This window comes from Oreochromis aureus, linkage group 13 (assembly GCF_013358895.1).
Source record: "Oreochromis aureus strain Israel breed Guangdong linkage group 13, ZZ_aureus, whole genome shotgun sequence".
Lineage (NCBI taxonomy): Eukaryota > Metazoa > Chordata > Actinopteri > Cichliformes > Cichlidae > Oreochromis > Oreochromis aureus.
In genome coordinates, this window is record NC_052954.1 from 29699196 (window position 1) to 29724164 (window position 24969).

The window sequence follows — 24969 nt, forward strand, 5'->3', positions numbered from 1 at the left end:
GCCGATGCCAGTCCCCAGCCAGCGTCTGCCTTGGGCCTTGTTCTGGTGACGCTGGCCTTTCCAAGAAAGCTAATTCCTTATGTTCCTCGTCAGCACGAACTGGTTTTACTTAAGACCATGTGTGTGCATGTGTGTGTGAGCCGAGAACTATTTAACCTCAAGCTGACCAAGTGGACTCAGACTGGAAATGCATTTTCTGTTTCTAAGCCAGCCAATTTAGAGGCTGGATTTTTTTTGTTTATGAGCTGGCAAATTTAAAGCCTGTGTTTTGTTTTCCTGAGCAGCCAAAGACTATGTTTTGTGTTGCTGGGATGACCAAATCATAAGTTGTGTTGTGCAGGGCTGGACTGTGACACCAATGTTTTTGGTCCAGGCATCCCACGATTGTCCTCTTGTGGTGAAGTCTACCCAACCCTTATTTACTTGGCTATGTATTAGTCTGTTCAGTTGCCACTTCTCATCTTGTTTAAACATTCTGTTCATTTAGTAAATTCTGGTCCCCATTGTAGTCTAAAGGAATCTTTAATATACAGTCTATAATTTAGCCTGTATGTTAACATAGTGGAGCATATGAAAAGATTCTGTTATGGTCCCCGTGCCTCGCTGGCCTGCCCCGTGCTAGGCAATACATTTTGTTTGCCCCACGCACCTGTTCTAATCGCCGCACCTGCTGCTGATCTCCAGCAACCCGGGGACTTATTTATTAGGGCAGTTCTGTGCTACTCGTTGCTGGATCGTTGAGTAGTCTGCATCAGTGAACCTGTCTCAAGACATTTGAATCCTAGCCTTTGTTTGTGTATGTTACTAACGGAACTCTGATGTATATAGAGCTGCCCTGGACCTGTCCCTGTGTGCCTGAGCGTGTTGAGAGTCAAGAGAGAAGTCAGTGCGGATGTCACAGCTGCCGAGGCGAGCTGTGTGGTGTTGGAGGGAGAAAGGACCCAAAACGCAGGCAGTAGATGATAATGCTAGTGATGTTTATTTACACAGTGGCAAAACAGGCAAAGAGGGATGACAAAACCAAAGAAACCTAAACTGGGAAAAACTAAATAACCAACCTGAGATGATACCAAACGGGGTGAGAGGCAGAGAGACACAGACGAGGAACAGGACACCGTGGAACACAGACGAACCGGCAAGAGGCAGGAGAACACACAGGGTTTAAATACACATAGCAGCAATTAAGGGATGAGCAACAGGAGGGAAACACAGCTGGGAGAAATTAGGCTAACGAGACAGGGGAGAGGTAAAACTGAACACACTGACATGAGACATGAACTTTCAGAATAAAACAGGAAACTAACAGACACAGAGAACCAGACAGAACACTGAACTTGACAGGCAGACTCACGAGCAGACACAGTGACACCATAGACAGACGGAGGGAACACAGAAGTGGGAGCGGGCAGGCACAGAACAAAACCTTAACAAACGGCAAACCTCAACCAAAGATATAACAGAATAAACAAGCACAGGAAATAATATAAAGAAACACAAAACACTGAGTTGACAGACTCAGGACCATGACAGCGGAGGCGTGAGGAGAAAGGAGCTGGAGTTTGGAGAGAGAATCATGTGTGCTTGGACCTTCCCTTTTCCCCACGGACCTCTTGACCTCACTCGGCACTGTACATATGTGCACTTGGGCTTGCACTGTAAATAAACTAACTGTTTTTCCCTGTGACGGAATTCTGTTCTGCGCCTGAATCCGTTGAGCTGCATGACAGATTCTTTGCAGCAAGACCGTGGACTGAGCTGCGGTTTTACAATATAAAGTTTCAGAGAATATTTATGTAAGCCATTTTTTGGCTAATTATACATCAAATGTAAATGTTTTGTTGAACAAGGCATGTTTATCATTCAGGTCATAGTCGTGGTATACTAATGGTGAAATTATGCAATATAATTCAGGTGGCAAGTGTGGGAAAATTTATATTAGATTTATCTTGTCACACAAGCAAAAATACAATAAGTTAAAAGACATGCACTCTAAATGCAACACAGTGGCGTATGACAGAAAAAGTGCCATATAAAAAAGTGTCTGCAGCTGACTCAAGCTGGAGGACAAGAGTGAACGAGAAATTCATTCACTGACAGAATGTTTTTGGATTGGAGAAGTGTAGTTGGATGGTAACAAAGAGAGGGAAGATCGTCAAAACTAAGGGGATCGGACGACCAGAAGGCAACATTGCAGACATTGAGGACAGCTACATGTACCTGGGAATCTCATAGGCAAATGGGAACTACAAAGAGGCTACTAGGAAAGCTGTAATCACCAAATACCTGCAGCAGGGTGCAAGATGCTAGCAGGTAGGGCATACATGCAACGGCTTAACCAAGTGGCTGGCATAGTATACAGAAACATCTGTGTCGAGTATGAACTGGAAGTCCCGAGGTCAAAATGGGACACACCCACCCAGGGTGGTTGAGAATGACGGGCGCTAAGGCAAAGTGTGTTTTAATCACATTCATATAATACTGTTCATACATGTTTGCATGTATACATGTGTACTGTTCTCTCTATGTGTTGAACTAGCTGAGCGTGAACAGAGATAAACAGCCAGCCAAACTCCTTTTCAAGAGCCAGGAAGGTGAGCGTACTTGCTCCTTTAATGACTTTGAACATAGCAATCATGTTGAACTGACATCATTGAACTGGAGTGAAACTAGAAAAACACATAAAACAAAACTCTTAGTGGATTGTCATATAATCAGCAGGTAAGTATATTTAGGCACTAACATAGGAGAATACAAAATAAGTATCCTGTAGATATACAATCTGATATTAATACAGAGAAAAATAAGCAGGTAGTGGGTGAGCGTAGACTAGCTCAGAAGCTACGACCTATTAATACTGCAGTTCAAAGAAGGTACAAAATAATGTCTCAAAACACCATTTTATTAATTGCATAATATACAAAGAACTGACAGAACTTACGACCATTGCTTTCTGAAGGACTCTGAAGGATTATTTTGGATTCAACTCAGATGATTTCAAAGGTGTAGCCATGCTTTTCCCACTATTCTCTGCACTTCCTACTTCCTGTCTATCCATCCAGATGTCAAAATAAAAGCTTCACAATTTCCTGATGTATAACAATAGAAATACAGTTTCCACTTATTTGTCTCATTAGCATATGAACATATTCAAAACAGAACAACATACATTTTAGCTTTTTACTATTTCACTTCTGTTTCTGTTCTATCACATTTTTGTTTCTCCAGAAGCAATTCCATCTTTCATGATTTTTTTCCTTTAGTTTTTTTGCAGGCCTTTGCAGCTAGCAAAACAACAAAGAGCCACTTACTGCTTAAGAGAAAGAGTGAAAGTCGTGTAACAGTCACAATGGTGTGGTATCTCTTTAAGACAACTTACGGTGTGTTCACTAGTGATGGGACGTTCTGTATCGAGGCTTCGAAGCTTGTGTTGAGTAATAGAGGGGGCGTTTCCACGAAGCGCGTATCGAGGCTTGCTTCATTTATGGGAAGAGTTGAAAATGATGACGTCCGAAGCCTCGCTGCCTGGCTAAACCACGTGACTGGTTCATGAAGCGGTTCGAACTTTGCCGCGAGCTATGACAGCGATATAAACCCCTTAGACTGCATTCAAAATGTGGGTGTTTGATGGAAAGTTATGGTTAGTGAGAGTTTGGAGACAGTTTGAAGAAAGTTTGGAGGTTTATGAGAGTGAGGAGAGAATGTCAGGAGAGAATGGAGCCAGCTAAGAAGAGGAGGATGTCCTCCCCTGTGTGGGAACATTTTGATTTTATTCCCCCAACAAGGTATGTAGATTTTACAGTAGATGTATTTTCATAATACTGATGGTGCAATACAATTTATGTTAAGCTGTCTTTACTTTTGTACGAGGTGAAGTGTTTGCTATGTGCCAGGGAGCTGGGATATAACAACAACACCTCATCCATGCTCAGGCACTACAGAGCTTTGCATGAGAATAAGGGGAACACCGATTGTGGAGCAAGACCAGGTGAGCCATCAAATGCCATGATAATATAGCATGCAGTAATCTTACTAAATGATAGAACAATATTATACAACTGTAATAAGTTACGTGGGTAATATTTATATTTGTGCTTTGTTTTTATTGTCTTTCCTCAGGAGAACAATCTCAAATACATGAAGACCTGGTTAGCATGGTGATTGAGGACTCCCAGCCATTTAGCGTTGTGGAGGACAAAGGATTTAAAAGATATGTTAAATCGTTAAATCCTGGCTATGTTCTCCCCACTAAAAAGGTCATAAAAGCAGTGACAATGTAGTTTTTACAGAATAAAATGTGAAGAGGCAGGACTGAGGCTCAAAGCCTCAGTGTGTAGCTGTCCATACCTCAACGTTACAAAAGCACAACCACTGTCCACACCTCACCTCACAGTAAATGATCATTTCCATTTTAAGCATTTCCAAATAATCATTTTCCAAACTGCCAGTATAAATATACACAGTATACTGCCATCACTACAATATACATGTTTTACACACTCCTTTTGTTGTTGACATTTACAGGCTGTGTGCAAAATGCCACACTCTTCAAATTCATGCCAACTAATATTTTCACGTCCACTAGATGTCCTACTAGAGCAAATGAAGCTTCACGAAGCTTTGCGCTGGGGTGAACCAATTGGATGAAAAGCTTCAGTGCTTCATGAAGCTTCATCTGACCATCACTAGTGTTCACACCGAACGCGATAGAGGCGGCCAGAGCGTCAGGTTTACATGTAAAGTCAATGGAAAAGTGCGATGACACGCGATTGCGCGTCCGGCGAAAATTCGGAAGCAGATTTGCGTCGCGAAAACGCCAAAACTCGTGAAACGCGCGTCAGTGTAGCGCGTCTGGCGTGTTTGACTCGCGAAAAAAAATCACGCGCGTCAGTTTTTGTGTTGCATTTTGTGCATACGCCTGTTTCGCCTCTACCGCTCGAGTTGGAAAAATTTGAACTCCAGCGTCAAATCGCGCCGCGTCAACCAATCAGGAGCCTGGTGACGTGGCTGTAACCAGGTCAAAGGGGCAGATCAAACCAAAGCCCTTCATTCTTCAATGGAGGGAAGGCTAATCAACGCCATAGCAAACAACCCGGAGCTGTACGACACCAGCTGCTTTCTGTACCGAGACAGGAATATAAAGGACCGAGCTTGGAGGAAGAAATGTGAAGAGATCGGGCAACCTGGTAAGTTCATTCATTTCTCTTTTTACATTTTTCACTGACCCGGGGAAGCCGCACAAAAGCTAGCAAGCCACCGCTATTTTCCCACTTATGTACAAATACCGTTCTGCTTTTATGCATGTTGCCATATAGGAATATATTTTGTTTATTAATAAACAGCACACAGTGGTCCCGCTCATCCGTCACTGCCTCGCTTTTTCGCTTATTTTTTTTTTTTTTTGCACAGTACAGCATTGCATTCTGCAGCCTGATTGACAAATCTCCTCCGTGCTGTGTCTCCTGCGCTTGTCAAATTTATCATGTTTGTTTTGATAACCATCACGTCCAATAGATAAAACAGCACAAAACACCCATAACTATGACCCTCATTCGAAATAGACACCTGCACCGCGAGGGAAAAAGGCGCACGAAAGTGGCAGGCAGATGAAGACAAAACACGGCATAATACTTTTACGTTTTGCAATCTACAAAGGTTTGCACTTTGACAATCACATTGTGAGAACTGTGACTAATGTTCATGTGTGTGGGGGGGAAAAAGTGTATAAAGTGCGTGGCGAGGGGCTAGTTATTCTGACAACCCCTGCTGCAATAAATGAGGGACCACTGTATATACTTTCACTATGATTATTGTATTCAACCTGTTAACATTTAATATTGTCTTGACAGAACCAACTGATTCTGCAGCAGAGCATCCCCTGTTGCTTCTCCTTGCTCCCCAGTCCCTGAGCTCCTGCACCCACAGGTATGCAATTGTAGCATCAGATGTACAGCAGCACTGATAGCTTTTTACTCGGTGGGATTCCCTTGTGATCACCTTTACTAAATATCTACAACTAATCTGATTATATCCTGTTTTTGTTTTTTTTTTGTTTTTTTTCAATGTTGAAATTAAAATCTAGTAGCAGCCTTCTCATTTCTTTGTGTTTTGTGCTGTTTTACAGGCCCAGAGAGGAGGACAGCTCCGAGGCAGATGAGGGACTGGTCCCAGGACGGTCCATCGGCGGTGGAGCTGGCCATCCTGGTGTCCCTGAAGAGGCCACGCCAGTCTCCAATGGAGCATTTCCTCCTCAGCCTTGTTCCTGCTCTGGAGAGCAGCTGGGTCCTTTTTTCCTGTCTCTCTGTTAATACTTATATTCTATATATTTATGTTTAATGTTTTTCTGTTTGAGAATTTTAATATTATTTCAAATAAATTTTTATAATGACTAATGTCTCAGTTCTACTACACAGCAAATGTTGGCACACGACTTGACACATGTAGAATTTATTTCATATTATACTAATGACAGAATATACTAATACACAGAGGTGGGTAGTAACGAGCTACATTTACTCCGTTACATTTACTTGAGTAAGTTTTTGAAAAAAATGTACTTTTTAAGTACCTTTTTTGCACGATACTTTTTACTTTTACTTGAGTACATTTATGAAGAAGAAACGGTACTTTTACTCCGCTACATTTGCAAAATTCGACTCGTTACTTTTTAAAAAAATAATTAGTTTAACACATTAGATAACATGCCGTCAGTGGAGTTTCCGGTAACTTTTATACCAATGAGACGTGGCCATACAGTCACATGACCAGTTTGAAACCGTGGCGGGCGGAGCGGCCGAAGCGTTTCAAAGTAGCGGACACACGGAAAGAAGAAATATGATGGCAGAACCTGAGTGAAGTTGGCCCCCCCACCTTCTTCAAATCCAACAAAAGTGGTATCAAACGTTTGTGCTACGTTTGTGCTGGTTTGTGCTGCAAAAATCTTCGTTTGTGCTGCTATCATTTTAAAGATATTCAAGAAAATTTCTAGAGGTCATCAGAGGTCAACCAGCCCCCCCACATTAATGGAATCAAACAAAACTGTTGTCAATCAGTTGTGCTATGTTTGTGCTGGTTTGTGCTGCTAAAATTGTCATTTGTGCTGCTTCTGTTTTAAAGATATTACTGAAAAGGTAAAGGTCAAAAGGTCAACCAGCCCCCCCACATTACCCAAATCAAACAAAATTGATGTTAAATGTTTGTGCTACGTTTGTGCTGGTTTGTGCTGCAAAAATTTTTGTTTGTGCTGCTGTCATTTTAAAGATATTACCAAAAGTTTCTAAAGCTCAACCAGCCCCTTTCTTTAATGTAAAAAAAATGAGAGATATTTTTTCTCATGATCACACTCTTAAACCTAGTAATCAAACTGCTATAACTTATTTAAAAACTAGGTTAAATATAGCATTTAAAATAATTTATGCATTCTGTTGGAGAAAAAACTTTATTTGCTGGTAACAAAATACAAAACTACGAGAACAATGTAGTATATATGTTTCCTGTTAGAAAAGGTAAATACATGGAACTGTGTGAGCCTCACAAGTCTAATACAATAACTGAAAAATAACAGCTATTTCCATCATCTAACTCACAAACTAGAAAAGGACTTTCTTTCATGAAATCTTGCCATCATTCCTTTGTGTAGAGCACAGCGTGCGGACATACGCTGGTGTTTTCAGATGCTATGGTTACATCCTTTCTTAGGTCATCATACATCTCCCAGATGTACGGGGTCCTGTTACAGAATGTCATATAATGCCCGAGTGTTTCTGGTGTTGGACCCTCCTGAAATGTAATGACTGCTTTCAGTGTGAATTTCTCTCCTTGAAGTAGCAGAGTGGATGGGAATTCAGTAAGCAAAAATGTTTTTGGACTGTGAAAACTGTGCCCCAGAGTTTCTGTAGAGCATTTTCCAAGGTCTGTGTCAATCCATACAAGCTCTCTCAGGCTGTAACTGTGACAAACAGTCCCTGTGCAAAGTTGCTTTCCTGATGAATCTGTTTTAAATGCTGTTGGAGATGGATCAGGACTTTTGATTGGTCTTAGGCATGGTGATGCTGGAAGGTTGAGCCCTTGTTCAACAGCAGACTGAAGGTGAGCTATGCCAGAAGCTGAGAGGACTGACAGATCAATGGAAACAAAAGGTATTTGCCTTGTGTTTGGTGTGTAAAGTTGGCAGTACTGGGAGGAACACTGTCTTGTGAAGTGAACACTTGGATTTTCTGTCATTGTTTTTTGAATTACTGTGGACACATGGCACTGGGCATCAACACGATGAACACCAGTCTTCAACTGAACAGGGCAGAATATTGAGCTCAGTACCTCTGCCCTCAATGAATAGGCATGTTGAGTGACACCCTTTGAAGCAAGAGATTTCACAAGCTGGAATACTTTATTCTCCTCTGAACTATTCAACATGTTTTGAGCAGTAAGACTGTCACAGAAAGCGCAGCACAGACTTTGACAGAAGGCATCAAAGGCACAAGTGTTCATGACACAGTATTGTCCTTTGCCAAGTTTTACTGGTTGTTGATTATTTCCATTTTTTAATAGCCCTAGCTTTACTTTTTTCTTTTTCACAGCTGGATCTGAGTGGAGCCATTCAGGACAAGGGGAGAGGTATGAGGTCAATTTCCTCTTCTTTGGCGGAACTGCAAGGCCTCTCCAGTTTTCCAAAGCTGCTGTTTCTTCAATGTCCATGTCTGTGTCAATTTTGGGCTCCTGAGAGGGGATATCATCCACTTCCTGCTCCACAAAGGCTTTGTGTGGATCCTGACGCTTTACTGTACCATCCTGTCTGGCAACCTCTGCTTCTTTCCGTATTTGTTTTGCAGAACAGATCCGCATGTTCCCTTCAATGAAACCAAGATGACGTGCAATGAATTTATCTATCCTTATAGGGAGATTTTCATGCTTGAACAGACCATGTTTAATGTTCTTGAACTCTGCTTCAACATTAGCTGAAGTTGCAGTGAGCTTTTCGCTCTGAAATAGGGGAACCATTACTCCAGTCCAGAGTGGTAGGTATCCTCCCAATCTAATTAGGTGTGGGACGAGCTCAGGTAGATAGTGCATATTGTCTCGATCACCATGAACTTCAGCATGGCACCTGCTCCCCTCACAAATATCCACCACCCACTGCCTTAAGTCAGTGTTTATTTCTGTGCATGGATCCAATCTAATGTCTTCTTCTTCCTTGTCCTCAGAAACAGACATAGTCTCATCTGCAATTTTTCTTTTCAGATTTGATTTGGACACTTCTGACATAATGGGGTTTCCAAAACTGTCACAGCCTTCTGTCTCACTTAATGCCACAATAGCAATGCTGCGTATTAGGACCTTTGCTTCTTCCAAGGATTGGGACTTGACAAGTTGTGCCATTGATCGCACGTAGAAATCCCTCACCCGATGAGGCTTTTTTCTCAAACAGTCCCACTGGCAAATCATTTTGATAAAGTGTGCCACATCCACTCTGATGAAACATGGTGGTAGTTTGTAGTATTTTTTTCCGAAGCAAAACACCAAAGCATTCATTAATGTAGCTCTTCAAATCTGAATGATGTGTTAAAGCCTTAACTAAAGCACCAAGTAAAGCTAAGGAGAAATCACAGATGGCCTCCTTTGGGATTGGTGCTCCAGCACGAATCCATTCTGATAACCATCTTGTGATTGCCTGGACATCATGTCTCTCTGACAACATTTGCACCACTGGGACATGAGAGTTGTCGCTTCCTGTTAACACACCTTGATACAGGAAGATATTTCCAGACAAACCATTAGGCCTGAGAAGCTTTTTACAACTGAGCCAGTCGCATCAAAGGCGACTATGGGGTGCTTTGCAGTCTTGTACATCAGCATTTGAGTTTGACTCAGTAGTGACAGAAGAACTTGTCTAATCCAATGTCCCAAATGCTTCCACTGTGAGGGGAACTGTATTTTAATGAGTGGAGAGACAGTATTGGGTTTTATGAGCAACTTCTAGTTGATTTTGTTCGTGTTTGGCTTTTTGCGCAGAGTTGTCAAATTTGGTAGATGGCTTGGCTCTGGATCACCAAAATCCATCAGCTTTGCTGCCTCTGATGCTCTCCACACATGGGGCTGCAGTCTGCCTTCACAAAGTTCTTTTGTTACTTGTGCCCTCAGACTTCCGGACATGGCTCTCTTAGAAAAGCCAGTGTGCATAGATTCATCCGTGTTTGCCATTACACACTTCAGCACCATTAGGCAGTGTTTTTCAGGTTCCTTTTCACATGTAATGTACAGCTGGCCACTACACTCTTTGCAAAAGCCTCTGATTTTAATAAAACAAGATACAGTTCTGGGGTACACCTTGGCTCGTTTAAAAGTAATGGTGCATGTACTTTTAACCTCTTTCCAGATTCCCTGGTTTACAACATGAGTCCATGTACCTGGCTTCAAAATGGTGTATTCCCTTTTCTTGAAAGTAGTCTTTTTGTATGTGACTTTGTGTGTGATCATATGTATCCACTGTTCAAATGGGATTGAAACATTGAAACTCTTGCAGTCTTTGTTTTGAAAAGGAGAGCTGCTTTGTTCAAAATCATTATCATTGTCACTGCTGTCTGTGTCAGTCAGTCTCTCTTCATCACTGTAATCCAGAGCAGCCCATACATTGTGTCTGTTTAATTTAACAAAAGTGTAAAGAGCTTTTGGTGTCATCTTTTCACCAAGTTGTTTGCATAGATTTTGCCATATGTCATCACTTGGAGTTGAAATTTTTCCATTTTTTATGACTTCTTCTTTAGAAGCACAAAGGACTTCAAATACTGCAATTTTATCCACGACTGATTTCTTTGGCATCTGTCAAGCAAAAATTAAAAATGTGATATAATACTGCTATGATTTGGTTATAACTTTAATTCTACATCTTTAAGTGGACATAAAATTACTTACTTTGATACACTGTTCTGACGTAGTGAATTGAAGTGTTGATGATTGCTGTTGCTCATGGAATCTAGCTTAAAAATGCAGATAAGATAGCTAGCACATGTTTTCTTCAACTCTTGTTTTTTTCTCTCAGAAGTAGAATGTGTATGATAGCACCCCCTTGTGATCACAAACCAAACACAGGTCGCTATGTTTGTTTTTTTTGGCAGAGTTGTACCAGTTTATCCTTAACAGGATCTAGTTCAAAATTCATTTGATCGGTATAAAAATGAATTTAGTCAATGTTCATAGCTCATCATCAAAATACTTGTAGATAAATCCAGGCTCTGTTGAGATAAATCTGTGTCTGTGTCAATCCCACACGTGTTTAATAGCCCACTCATTTAATAGCCCTTTGTGACCATGGCTACAGAAGTTTGACTCTTGCAAAAAAATATAGTTTGGCCCTTTCAGGTAACACTGACAGTTACATAAGATTCACAGTTCTGCAGGCTGTTTGGAGCCTTTGAGTTCAGATTTGCTGAATCACTGAAGTGCACTCCTGTGTATGTTAATTTTATACTACTTGTTCATGACAGCCCACATGCAAATGACAGCACTTTTGTTAATAATAGCATTTGACTTAAAAGCTACAGTTCATATATTATTAGGTTAATGTTTTAACAACCATTAGCATTTTACCATATACCCTGCTGGTAGCACACTAGATGGAGTAAGGTAATGTTAAGAAACATGGTAGTCAGTGATCCACAACCAGCTTATTGGCTCAAAATACCTTATCTAATTATAAACTGATACACACCTACTGGCATGCCCCTTTAAATTTCTTTATGAATGTTATTTAATGTTATTATTACGGCAGCATGGTGGTTAGCACTGTTGCCGCACAGCAAGAAGGTCCTGAGTTCAATTCCACCATCACGCCAGGGTCTTTCTGTGTGGAGTTTGCATGTTCTCCCCGTGTTTGCATGGGTTCTCTCCAAAGACATGCAGCTTGTGGGGATAGGTTAATTGGTTAATCCAAATTGCCCATAGCTGTGAGTGTGAATGGATGTCTGTCCCTTGTGTTGGCCCTGTGACAGACTGGCAACCTGTCCAGGATGTACCCTGCCTCTTGCCCTATGACAGCTCGGATAGGTTCCAGCGCCCCCATGCGACCCTTAAAAGGATAAGTGGAAGCAAATAGATGGATGGATGGAATTTTATTAATATCTTTAAAATGATACATTAAAGAAAGGGGCTGGTTGAGCTTTAGAAACTTTTGGTAATATCTTTAAAATGACAGCAGCACAAACGATAATTTTAGCAGCACAAACCAGCACAAACGTAGCACAGTTGATTGACACCAGTTTTGTTTGATTCCATTAATGTGGGGGGGCTGGTTGACCTCTGATGACCTCTGGAAATTTTTATTAATATCTTTAAAATGATAGCGGCACAAACGAAAATTTTTGCAGCACAAACGTAGCACAAACGTAGCACAAATGTTTGATACCACTTTTGTTGGATTTGAAGAAGGTGGGGGGGCCAACTTCACTCAGGTGATGGCAGAGTCTACGCTAGAGCTGGTGAGGATGAACACCTTTGGCCTCACATACAAAGAATGTTTCGCTTAAAAGCAGCACAAAAGAACAGCTATGTCTGCAGTGTCGGTGTCTTCAGGGAGAGCCAAAACAAACCAACTTTTCAGTGTGAAACAAATCAGCTCGTAACCTGATGAAACGGTAAGTTTTCTCTAAATATCTTTTTAGCTGTGGTTAGCTGGATGTCAGTCTTTTGTTACAGCAGCTGTGTCGAGCTCGAGCTGCGAGTCATTTTTTCGGCGATACGTTGTAATGAGATATGTTTGTGGGTGTTTTGTGCGGCTTCAGCTGTCTTTTTAACTGCTCGCTGGTTAGCTAGCGTGAGCTATAAGCTAACAGCTAGCCTGGTTAATGACGCTAGAGTTCCACGAACATGCAAACAGCTCGTCTCTACTGCTTTAACTGTTAAAACAGAAAGCAATACTGCGGGTGACAGGGTTTATTATGTGAAACAGCAGCTTGTTTAAACAGTCTGCATTAAGCTGGGCAAACACTGCGAGTTTTTTTCAGTCACGTTATTCCGCTCCTGCTCAAACTGTACAATTAAATCGCGGAGGTTAGAAGTTCATAGGTCACGATGCAGGGTCTCACACTAGCCGGCCTGATGCTCTGATGCGACCTGAGTGCTCAAACTGTGCGTCCATAACATGAAGCTTATCATACAAAATCTGTCCCTCGCTCTCCCTCTCTGTCTTTCACTCACACACCATCAACTTTGCTAAATTACTAATGAAAAACATTGACCAGGCTGCTGTGATTGAACAGCAATGTCCATCCAGCTCTCTTCATGGTTGTTGTAGTCGTGATAATCTTGTGAGGCCACACTGAAAAGCCTCGGATACGGAAGCGTAGAGCTGCCACCGGGACAAAAGAAAAATAGAGCTATGTCACGTTATAACATGAAAGGTTTATTGTTCTAACAATATACTTTTAATGTTTGTACAATATAATATCACGTTATTGCAATATACATAATTATCACGTTCGTACAATGTAAATATTATATTGTTCAAACGTGAAAGGTATATTGTTAGAACAATAAACTGTTTACGTTATAACGTGATATAGCTCTATTTTTCTTTTGCCTGGGTGGCAGCTCTACGCTTGCGTACTCGGATGAGCTTGCCTCATCCTACAAGTTGTGCCTCCATCTCTTGTGTCTAGATCACACGCTGCACTGCCGTGCTGCTCCACCTTTTCTTTCATTTCTGTGTTTGTGCTGCGCAGTGTGAGAGGCGACAGGATTTCAAACTGGTTTGATTATCATGCGACCATACGATTGATGATTGGGAGCTGGTCGTGAGGTGTTAACTGCTTTTCGTTACCCCATGTATACTACACGATGCACACACGATTAGGGCAAAACACGGCCGATCCCCAAAACGGTTGCGCGACTGAAATATCCTCTCAAAATGGGCCAAATCGCACCGTGTATGGCCAGCTTTTGGAGGCTTCCTCCAAACAAACATCTGCAGCTTGGCAGTGTATACAGCACTATAATGACCAGACCTAATTCTTTTGAAAACCTTACATCTTTCCACAGGTCTCCACTTCATCAGACATCACCTAGACACAGAGCTGGATGAGGCCAGCACAAAAAGCAGGTTAACCAACGAAGATGAAGGATCCATGGGGTCGGGAAAGCCAGAAGCAGAGGAGCTGGAGAGGTACCTTTCACTGTCCAATGTCCAATCACTGGAGGTGTGGATGTATTGCATGGCTTTCCTCAGATCAAGAAGCTGTCGATCAAAGTCAATACAACTCTTCCTGCATCTGCAGCCTGTGAGAGACTTTTTAGTCACGCAGGACTCCTGTTCACTGCTAAACGGTCGCAGCTTCACAGCAAGAACCTTGAGAGCCTCCATCTCAAGCTGAAGCACCATTTCACTGACTGAAGAAACAATTTATGGTAAAGTGAGCCATACACATATGTACATCCACATAGTGGAAATTTGTATTTGTCTTTTATAATTAGTTTTACTCTGATTTCAGTGTTTATTTGTGAGTGTAGTTTTTACATTTTTACATATTACATTGTGTTAATCCACTGTCTATACTTCACGGTATTTTAGTATACAAAATAAGTTTTGTTAGAATGCCTATTCCTGTGGAATTTTAGCACAGATGTGTTGTTGTTTTTTTATTCCTGCTGTCCGCCTTGGGAATAAACTTTTCCTGATTTTACCTGTTGCATCTCTGTGTCATTTGTTTCTGATTTATTTAATCCCTCCTTGTATTTAAAAGAACCAGCCCTAGTATGACATTCTGGCGCATCAGCTGTAGTCTGTTATGTTGAAGTTGCCTCGTTCTAATGTTTTCTCTGAGGCTGCTGTAAATGCGAATATATTTACTGTGAGTTTTGCTTGAAAAAGCTTTACGTTGTGAAAAACTGAAAATCTTGAAATTAGAGGACGGTCTGTGTATTCAACCCTACCTCTGGCGCCGGTGCCCACCTCTCAATTTTAAATCCATGTAGACATTGAGGGTTCTCGGGAGGGGCCGTGCTAACACCTGCTGCTCTCTGGCAGCAGCACCATGCCCTCCCTTGTTTTAAATTAATAGTCTACCCCAGGGCAGCTGTGGCTACAACCGTAGCTTGCCTCCACCAGTGTGTGAATGTGAGCGTGAAAGAATAATGTCATTGTAAAGCGCTTTGGGTGCCTTGAAAAGCGCTATACAAATCCAATGCATTATTATTATTATTATTGTTATTAATATTTTTGAAAAATTAACCTGTGATAAGACATAGCTTATCAAGATAGAATATGCTAGATAGAACCATATAACTAAAGATGAACCAGACTGTTCACAATTTTATCTAGCTCTCAGTTTTAAGAAAGGCTGGTGACCCCTGTTACAGAGTCTGACAGCTGCAAGGATTATATACAAATATTCAACTATACCAGAATTAAACCAGGTCTAAATAAAAAAAAAGGAGTGAGTATCACTACAAAGATTAACCCACAGTGGTCCTCATACCACAGTTTGATATCAGCAAACACTGAGAGCATACATTGATATGACACCACAGCCATGCTATCATTGCTAACACTGATACCCAGCCAACATTTATATGTGGGGCCCATATGGTTTGGAAATGGGCTGAAAAATGGGCCCCATATAGGATTGTCCGCGGGTTCCGTAATGGCCCCATATTAAATGCCCATATAGGTGTTATATTGGTAAAATCTGGGAACTAAATGGGCCCCAACTGGGCAAATTACACAGAAACCCACCTGGGCCCCATCTTTCAAGTTTTTTGTGGGTACCATGTGGGCACCACAAAGGCTAAAAAGTGGGTTTTAAGTGGGATTGTCCGCGGGTTCCATAATGGCCCCATTTTATAAGCCCATATAGGTGTTATATTGGTAAAATCTGGGAACTAAATGGGCCCCAACTGGGCAAATTACACAGAAACCCACCTGGGCCCCATCTTTCAAGTTTTTTGTGGGTACCATGTGGGCACCACAAAGGCTAAAAAGTGGGTTTTAAGTGGGATTGTCCGCGGGTTCCATAATGGCCCCATTTTAAAAGCCCATCTCGGTGTTATATTGGTAAAATCTGGGAACTAAATGGGCCCCAACTAGGCAGAGTACACAGAAACCCACCTGGGCCCCATCTTTCAAGTTCTTAGTGGGTGCAACATGAGGAAAACACGAGCTAAAAAGTTGGAATGGCATTATCAGTGGGTTCTGTAGTTGCATCTTACTTCTAATTTGAATTGGCACTGAGTGGGCCCCACTCAGTAAAACAGTCACAAAATCAATTTTTCAGACAGCTAATACGGGTTCTGTGACACAAAGACACCAAATATATTAAAGCTGACCACAAACAAAAACTAGTTTGTAAATAAAACCATTTCAAAAATCACGAGGGTACACAAAACAACATTTTTCACATTTATTTTGTCCAACAACTGTGATTTTACGTAACTGTATTTCAAAGTGCGTAAACTTTTAAAAAATAGAAATGTCAAACTACATCAAAATTCCTTATATATTCGGAACTGTTGCAACAGTGAGAAAAAGTCAGATGGAAAACTCAAAAGCTTATCTTGAATCAGCTGGGTTTCTTTTTTTGTTTTTTTACAGAGCCGTAAGTCTATTTTGTACCCTTGCAGCCCTCAGTCCTCCTCTGTCTTTAGCTCCAGTGAACCACTTGGAGAGAGCCTTCTCTGCTTCTTGCAAGTTGACTTTTGATGTTAAATAATTCTTCTTCAGTGCCTCTGCAAATGAAGAAGAAAAATGGGCAAGCCAAAGTAAAGTTAATCTTAGCTTACTTAATTTGGTGATGATTTGCAAAGAACAATGTTTATTTCACTTTATTGCCTCAAAAATATATATAAAATTGCATGATAAACAATCTCAGTTACACTTTCAAACACTTTATTAAAAAGTTTAGTTTTCTAAAGTTCAAATGTCTCAAGTGAAACTAACTTACCATACACAACATTAAAAAGACGTAAATCTCTGAACTTTTTTTTCCCATGTCGGCCAAGCATGTTGTACTCCACAGCCAGCTCAGGTGATATGAGGAATTTCAGCATAAGAACAGCATAAATTGAATTAAATCGGGACTTGATGAGAACTGTCGAGTATCACTAGAAATATTATAAACAGTCATCTCCATACCACAGTTTGCTATCAGTAAACACCGACGGCATTCACTGTTAGCATACCACAGCCATGTTAGCAGTGTATAAACGATAGTTTAGCATATATTAGCACAGGTATCAATAAAGGACTACCGTATTAAACATTTTTACTAACCTCAGGCAGATGGACAGGCACTCTGCAGGTGGGATTGAGCGCCTGTAGTTGGTGTCTAGGCGGGCGATTCTGGGACCGACGCGGGACAGCAGGTCCTCAAACTGGGCGAGTGAAAGACGGTGATATCGCTGAAATCGGCCGTCATCCAGGCGCAGCTCCTCGAGCAAGTGGTGAAACTCACCAAACTGCTCACGCCTCTGGAGGACCTGATGGACCCAGGTGCGGCGAGGACGCCCTAACGCCGCTGCTCTGCTCTCCACAGTAAATAGAGGAGGGAGACTCTCTCTTCAAACGCTAGCTCGACAGCTGCCATCTAGCAAAGATACTGTCTGGCACAACTTCCTCCCACATCCCTCCCACATTTCCGGTTCTCGCGCGTCGGATTTTTCTTGGACACGCGTTGAGGTGCAAATTAGGGGCGTTTGGGGCGTTTTCGCTCGCGCCTATCGCGTTCGGTGTGAACACACCGTTAAGGTAATAGTTAGTGATGTCACAAGTATGTGCCACTGCCCTCTGTGGCGTATGAGAGCAACATGCTTGTACGTGAGTGTATGGATAGAGACGGACCTTATATTGTTTACCTCTCTAACAATTTGGAACATTACGACTTGCAGGAAGACTGCTTCATGTATGATAAGCAGCCGCCGTTCAACCGGGCCTTGTAAGGTTGATGTTCCCAGTACCAGTGTGGTTGTGGGTTTTTCTGACTGTCCTGTGAAGTGTTTCTACTGCTCCTCTGAACCACGGAGTACAACCCATGTTACAAAATGGTGCCCAAACATCTTCTCTTGGACCTCAGTGTGCAGTATCTTCTAGCACCTGGGCCCTGTTTCAGAAAGCCGGTTTAGTGCAAACTCTGAGTAAGTATACCCTGAGTTAACGAAAACTCTGGGTTTTCGGTTTCACAAAGCGAGTTTAGATTAATTCTGAGTGAGTTACTATGACGACACACTCCGTGAAGCTAACCTGCCCCCTAGCAGGTTTACTTCAACTAACCCTGACTTTCTCCGCCTCTTTGTCTGAAACCTGACTGTAGGAAGTGTCAGACATGGCGTGGCCCTTCCTTGAAGAGCCAGTAGATGTTGAAGCCCAAATTCTCCGCAGAGCTCTCCGCCGGGAGAGAGTGATTAGAGCGCGTTTGGACATTTTATCATTTCCTGATGATTTTCTGTGTGAACGTTACCGTTTTTCAGCACAATCTATAATTTATTTGAATAACATCCTCGGCCTTATATTGCTCATGTGACACATCGCGGACATTCTCTCAGTTCTGTACATATTATTTGTATTGCACTTCGTTTTGCAAACGGAGCTTTCTGTATAATATTGGTGACGCTGAGCACGTTTCCAAGGCTACCGTCTGTCGGGCAGTCTGGAATGTTACAGTTGCACTGAAACGTCTCCTGTACTCGCTTGTGGTGTTCCCGGTCATAGACCCACAAAATTTATCAAAGAGGATTCCACAAAATTGCAGGTATCAGGATGAACAAAACTTAATTCATGATGTGGTGATACTTGAACTACTACTTAAATTTTACATTTATTTTCAGGGTTCCCAGGCGTGATTGGCTGTATAGATGGCACTCACATTCCAATCATTGCCCCTTCAGTAAATGAAGGAGACTATGTGAACAGGAAGTCTTTCCACAGCATTAATGTACAGGTACATAGTTCCCTGTAGCATTTCAAACTAACACATTATTTCATTATGGTAATGGATGCTAATTTGTGTTCTCTGCACTGTGAAGATCATATGTGATGCTGCCAACATTATCACAAATGTGGAAGCCAAGTGGCCAGGCTCTGTTCATGACTCACGAATTTTTCGTGAATGTACACTGAGCACAAAATTTGGACATGGTGAGTTGAAAATACTTTAAAATATATAAAGACCAATTGCTACAGGGACATTTGAACTGAAGTGTATCCTTCTGTCTTAGGAGAGTTCACTGGCTACTTGCTTGGTGATAAGGGGTATCCATGTTTACCCTATTTGCTTACCCTTACCCTGACCCTGAACCGGGCCCACAGCAGCGATATAATCTGGCTCATTGCAGGACAAGAGCCAGAGTTGAAATGACTATCGGAATGCTTAACGCCCGGTTCCAGTGCCTTCAAAGACTCAGGGTCACCCCAGAAAGGGCATGTGACATTATTGTGGCATGTGTGATTCTTCACAACATTGCCACAATTAGAGGAGAACACTGTCCTTTTGAACCAAACATCAGCAGTGATCCAAACCATGAACATCCTGACCCTGCCACGGACATACAAGATGGAAGAGCAGTCATTTCCTTTGACCCATCACCTCAACATGTTGAATGAAGAATAAACAGATCTTTTGTTCAACTGGCTTTATTGGTCGCCTGTATTTCCTGTACACAAAGTATTAATAAGTATATTATTATGTTGTTCAAACACTGAAATAATTCGTCCATCTCTGACCACTTCACCCACCCTTAACTGAGGTTCCAGCAGTAAAATCTCAATCTTGGTCTTTTGGATCTGCTGCTCGAAGTGTTCCATTTCCAAGTCGCATTTTTTATTTTCTTGATCAAATAGGTCTTGTACAGCTGCTTTACAGGGAGCTATTGAAACACAGAAAATAGCATTGACATTCATAGTACATGCCTACTTAGGTTGGTTGTAAATCAGTGCTGAACATCTTACTGAGGAAAGGTTTGTTGGAGAAGTGGCTGGACCCTCTTCCTCTGCATTTCCATCATCACTCTGTTAGAGACATAGAAAGTCCATGGTTTTATTATAGTACCACATTTTATTCAATTGTTATATTTTCCATTGTAAGATGTAAACCTCATAAAGTGTCTCTGTTGCTTCCTCCTCTGTAACAGCTGTCAATGTTTCTTCATTATTTTCCTGTAGTAAAGAAATTAACAACATTGCTGTTCTACTGTAAACTCTTATGATCTGTGGAGCATTAAGAGTACTCACAACTGCATGTTGGTCTGGCTCAACAGGAGGCTGCACCAGATGCAGTACACCATCACCATCAACTGATAGAATATGAGGTTTATACAGGTCACTTATAACTTACAAGGGACCAAATGGCAATTAACAAACATATACCAATCACCTTACACTTCATTGTCATTATGCTCTCAAAGACAACCAAGACTGAGGGAAGGCAAAATCAGTAGGAAAATAACTTCACTACAAAATAATTCATTATGGTAAAGAGTTTATCACATGAATGAGTAGCACTGCAAAGGTGACTGTGAAGAAAGGATGTATGCACATCATGTATTATTTTGAATTTACCTCTTATGTAGGCACTTGGAAGGAATACTTCGAGGACCTCCTTAATCCCACTGACACGTCTTCCGAGGAGGAAGCAGAGTCTGGGGATGAGGGGAATGACCCGCCAATTTCTGGGGTCGAGGTCACTGAGGCAGTTAAACAACTCCTCGGTGGCAGAGCCCCTGGTGTTGATGAGGTCCGCCCGAGTTCCTGAAGGCTCTGGACGTTGTAGGGCTGTCCTGGTTGACACGCCTCTACAATGTTGCGTGGAGATCAGGGGCAGTACCCTGGACTGGCAGACCGGGGTGGTGGTCCCCATCTTTAAGAGGGGAGACCGGAGGGTGTGTTCCAACTACAGGGGATCACACTCCTCAGCCTCCTGGGAAAGTCTATGCCAGGGTGCTGGAAAGGAGAGTTCGTCCGTTAGTCGAACCTCGGATACAGGAGGAACAATGCGGTTTTTCGTCCTGGTCGCGGAACACTGGACCAGCTCTTTATCCTCTCGAGGATACTTGAGGGTGCATGGGAGTTTGCCCAACCAGTCTACATGTGTTTTGTGGACTTGGAGAAGGCATTCGACCGTGTCCCTCGGGGTGTCCTGTGGGAGGTGTTGCGGGAGTATGGGGTGTCTGGCCCACTGTTACGGGCCATTCGATCCCTATACAACCGTTGCAAGAGTTTGGTTCGCATTGCCGGCAATAAGTCGGACTTGTTTCCGGTGGGTGATGGGCTCCGCCAGGGCTGCTCTTTGTCACCGATTCTGTTCATAATTTTATGGACAGGATTTCTAGGCGCAGCCAAGTGGCGGAGGGCTTTCACTTGGTGGCCTCAGAATCTCATCTCTGCTTTTTGCGGATGATGTGGTTCTGATGGCTTCATCGGTGGGGGCCTCCAGCTCGCACTGGAACGGTTCGCAGCCGAGTGTGAAGCAGCGGGAATGAGGATCAGCACCTCCAAATCTGAGGCCATGGTTCTCAGCCGGAAAAGGGTGGAGTGCCCACTCCGGTCGGGATGAGTTCCTGCCCCAAGTGGAGGAGTTCAAGTATCTCGGGGTCTTGTTCGCGAGTGATGGGAGAAGGGCCGGAGATCGACAGGCGGATTGGTGCTGCGGCTGCAGTGATGCGGACGCTGCACCGGTCCGTCGTGGTGAAGAGGGAGCTGAGTGTAAAAGCGAAGCTCTCAATTTACCGATCGATCTACGTCCCGACCCTCACCTATGGCCACGAGCTGTGGGTAGTGACCGAAAGAACGAGATCGCGGGTACAAGCGGCAGAAATGAGCTTCCTCCGAAGGGTGGCTGGCCTCTCCCTTAGAGATAGGGTGAGAAGTTCGGCCATCCGGGAGGGGCTCAGAGTAGAGCCGCTGCTCCTCCACATCGAAAGGAGCCAGTTGAGGTGGTTCGGGCATCTGACAAGGATGCCCCTGGGCGCCTCCTGGGTGAGGTGTTCGGGCATGTCCCACGGAGGAGGCCCAGGGCAGACCCAGGGCGCGCTGGAGAGATTATATCTCTCGGCTGGCCTGGGAACGCCTTGGTGTTCCCCGGATGAGCTGGAGGAGGTGGCTGGGGAGAGGGAGGTCTGGGCTTCTCTGCTTAGGCTGCTGCCCCCGCGACCCGACTTCGGATAAAGCGGATGAGGATGGATGGATGGATGGATGGATGGATGGATGGTAGGCACTTGTGTCTTGCGGGGTTATTGACTCAGAGGATGTCCCCGCAGAGATGCCTTCAGCCACAGGGCGCCCACTGTTTTGGCTGAGGGCCAACTGCTCAGCCTCTGTGAGTGGTGGTGGTGGAGGACCCCACCTGTTTTTCGGCCTCCGCTTTTTTTTCTGTTGGCTATAACGGGTCACATTTGAGCATACAGAGTAAGCAAATATGTACTTGTAATGTGCTCAGATAATTTCAATAAGCGCTTACAGAAAGAAAATTAATGTAGCCTCTAACTGCAATTGATTTACATAGGACAAACAGACCAAGCACTATGGCTCATAATACAATTACACCTTACCTGTTTGGACTATATTTTTATATTTCATTTTTACTTGCTGCTAGGAACGTTTGGGGCCTGTTGGGTTGCACCTGCGCTCACATCACATCACAAAATAAAATGTATAAACTAAAAAATAAAATGAAATATAATAAAATAACGTGTTAAATGGGTGGAAATCCCTAGATCAATGTTTAAATTAACACTCACGCATTGACTCTGTCGGCTATGTTTTGCCATGCATGCTCCCTTTCTTTTGCAGCTGAGGCTGTGTTACTTTTTTTCCGCAAAATTTGCATGTTATCGGCATATGCTGCCATCAGAATTTCGGCCTCAAGCGCTGTAAAATACATTGACCGCGCCTTCTTTCCCTCCGTCTCCATGGTGACTCGCTTAATCTGTGCTCCACTAATCAGGGCTTTATGTATCCTCGTGCGCAACGCTTAACTTGGGGTTAAAGCAACTCCGCGTTGATTGAACTAATTGTTATCAGCCTTTCTGAAACCGAATATTCCGAGTTGGACAGTTCGGGGTTACTCAACCCTGAGTATCATTTTTAACTCTGAGTTTTCTAAACCGGCTTTCTGAAACAGGGCCCTGATGATTAATACGTTAAAAACGTATGTCACGGCAAAGTGGATGTCCGCCATGTTTCGTGGGAATGGACTAGGCTGGCCTGGAAGCAGACATTGGGAAGATCAAAGGGTCGCGGCGGTGTTTTCCCATGGCAGCGAGTGGAGCCGCTCCAGCGCTGCTTTTAGACTGTGGTGTCATTCTCTGTTTGGGCTCTTGGGCTCGCCATTGGATGAGCGCCGACCTGCGTCTTCTGAGTGTTGGGATCGATGTGGCTTTGCCATAGTTTTTGAATGTGCATTTTATGTGTTTTGTGTAGTTTACTGTTGTAATTCAATACAATTCAATTCAATTTTATTTATATAACGCCTAATCACAACAACAGTCGCCTCAAGACGCTTTATATTGATTCTACAATAATAGATACAGAGAAAAACCCAACAATCATATGATCCCCTATGAGCAAGCACTTTGGCGACAGTGGGGAGGAAAAACTCCCTTTTAACAGGAAGAGGGGCACAGAAGAGGGGCCTGAAAACTGAAGGCTCTCCCTCCCATTCTACTTTTAAATACTCTAGGAACAACAAGCAGTAGCGGTTTTTGATACGGGCGACACGGGCGGTTCCCTGGGGCAGCATCGTGGTGGGAGGCGGCATCACGGGCATCGGCAAAAAATAAATAAATTGCTCGTTCTCATGCTGCCCCGACGCCATGCTAGCGCATATTGGGAATGGCATAGGCACCGATCGGTTTTCTATCGCCCATTTGCTGGGAGTAAGGGCGCCCTCCGCACAGGGAGGAGAGGGCGGGGACGGCAGGGGATTCTCTGGCTGGCTGGAGCAGCATCTAATAACCAACTCGTAAAATAAAACAAATAACAAACCAACAAACACGAAAACACCAGACATTATGATACAGACTTATAATTTGCACCGATGTTTTTCCGAAATTCTATACGCGTAAAGTGAGCGCGAGAGCCCTCAGTGCGCCTGCTTGCTGCTGAAGTCAAAGTGAACTTTATTGTCCTGACTCAGTCCCCACAGAATAGCGAACAGTTAATGGGTCACTTTAAACTTTCAAGATGGCGCCAGTGTTTGCGGCGTGCCATCTCCTCGAGCTTTGTCTACTGTCTGCTATCCTATTTTCTCTGTGTTATCCTGACGCCTTTGCGCTTCTTACCTATGATCGTCAAACTCTTCTGAATCTCCAGCCATTGACTCACCAAATGCCTGGTTTCAAGTGGCAATCAGGGAACTTTTTCTCAACTCCGACGGATATCTCTGATCATTTATGCCGCTTTCCAGCTACCCTTCCACCTAGGAAACGTCATAGGAGACGGGGTAAACGGAGCGATATTCGTGTTCGCCTCAAGGCTTACTTAAACTCACTTGATGCGACCAGCTACCACGTATTTGTAAATACTCTATCTTCTTCTCATGCTCTCGGGGGCCGCTTCTGCTATAGATTGCCCTGCCATCGCTGGATAAGTCCTGTTGGACGCTATGCTCACCCAGACTCCCCGGCAGAGTGCTCACCTGTTCGGAGCTGGGTGCGGCTTTCCAGAGGTGGTGTGAACTATAGCAATCTTCGCCTGCTGAGATCTGTTCCAACTAGCAACAACCCGACTACACTTCGGATGGCTTTGCTAAATGTTAGATCGCTGGCAAACAAGACTTTTATTTTAAACGACTTTTTCGTCTCAGCTGGGCTGGATTTTCTTTATCTGACGGAAACCTGGCTTCGTCCTGAGGAATCTTCTGCTTTTTCAGAACTTCTTCCCCCAGATTGTGCCTTTGCTAGCTCTCCTAGGATCTCTGGCAGAGGTGGAGGATTGGCTTCGATTTTTAAACACAAATTTCGATGCCGGGAACTACCACCCGTCTCTTTCACCAGCTTCGA

General features: G+C 43.2%; 2 long non-coding RNA genes across 2 annotated transcripts; one reads left to right on the forward strand and one right to left on the reverse strand.

The window, feature by feature from the left end:
* Positions 1 to 16367: 16367 nt before the first annotated feature.
* Positions 16368 to 17018, reverse strand: LOC120443451. The gene is made up of 2 exons (XR_005615436.1): positions 16923 to 17018; positions 16368 to 16707 (listed from the first exon to the last, which is right to left on the reverse strand). It is a non-coding gene; the product is annotated as an uncharacterized LOC120443451 (long non-coding RNA).
* A 1047-nt stretch (positions 17019 to 18065) lies between these two features.
* LOC120443388 lies at positions 18066 to 19215 on the forward strand. The gene is made up of 3 exons (XR_005615405.1): positions 18066 to 18111; positions 18802 to 18914; positions 19000 to 19215. It is a non-coding gene; the product is annotated as an uncharacterized LOC120443388 (long non-coding RNA).
* Positions 19216 to 24969: the final 5754 nt, after the last annotated feature.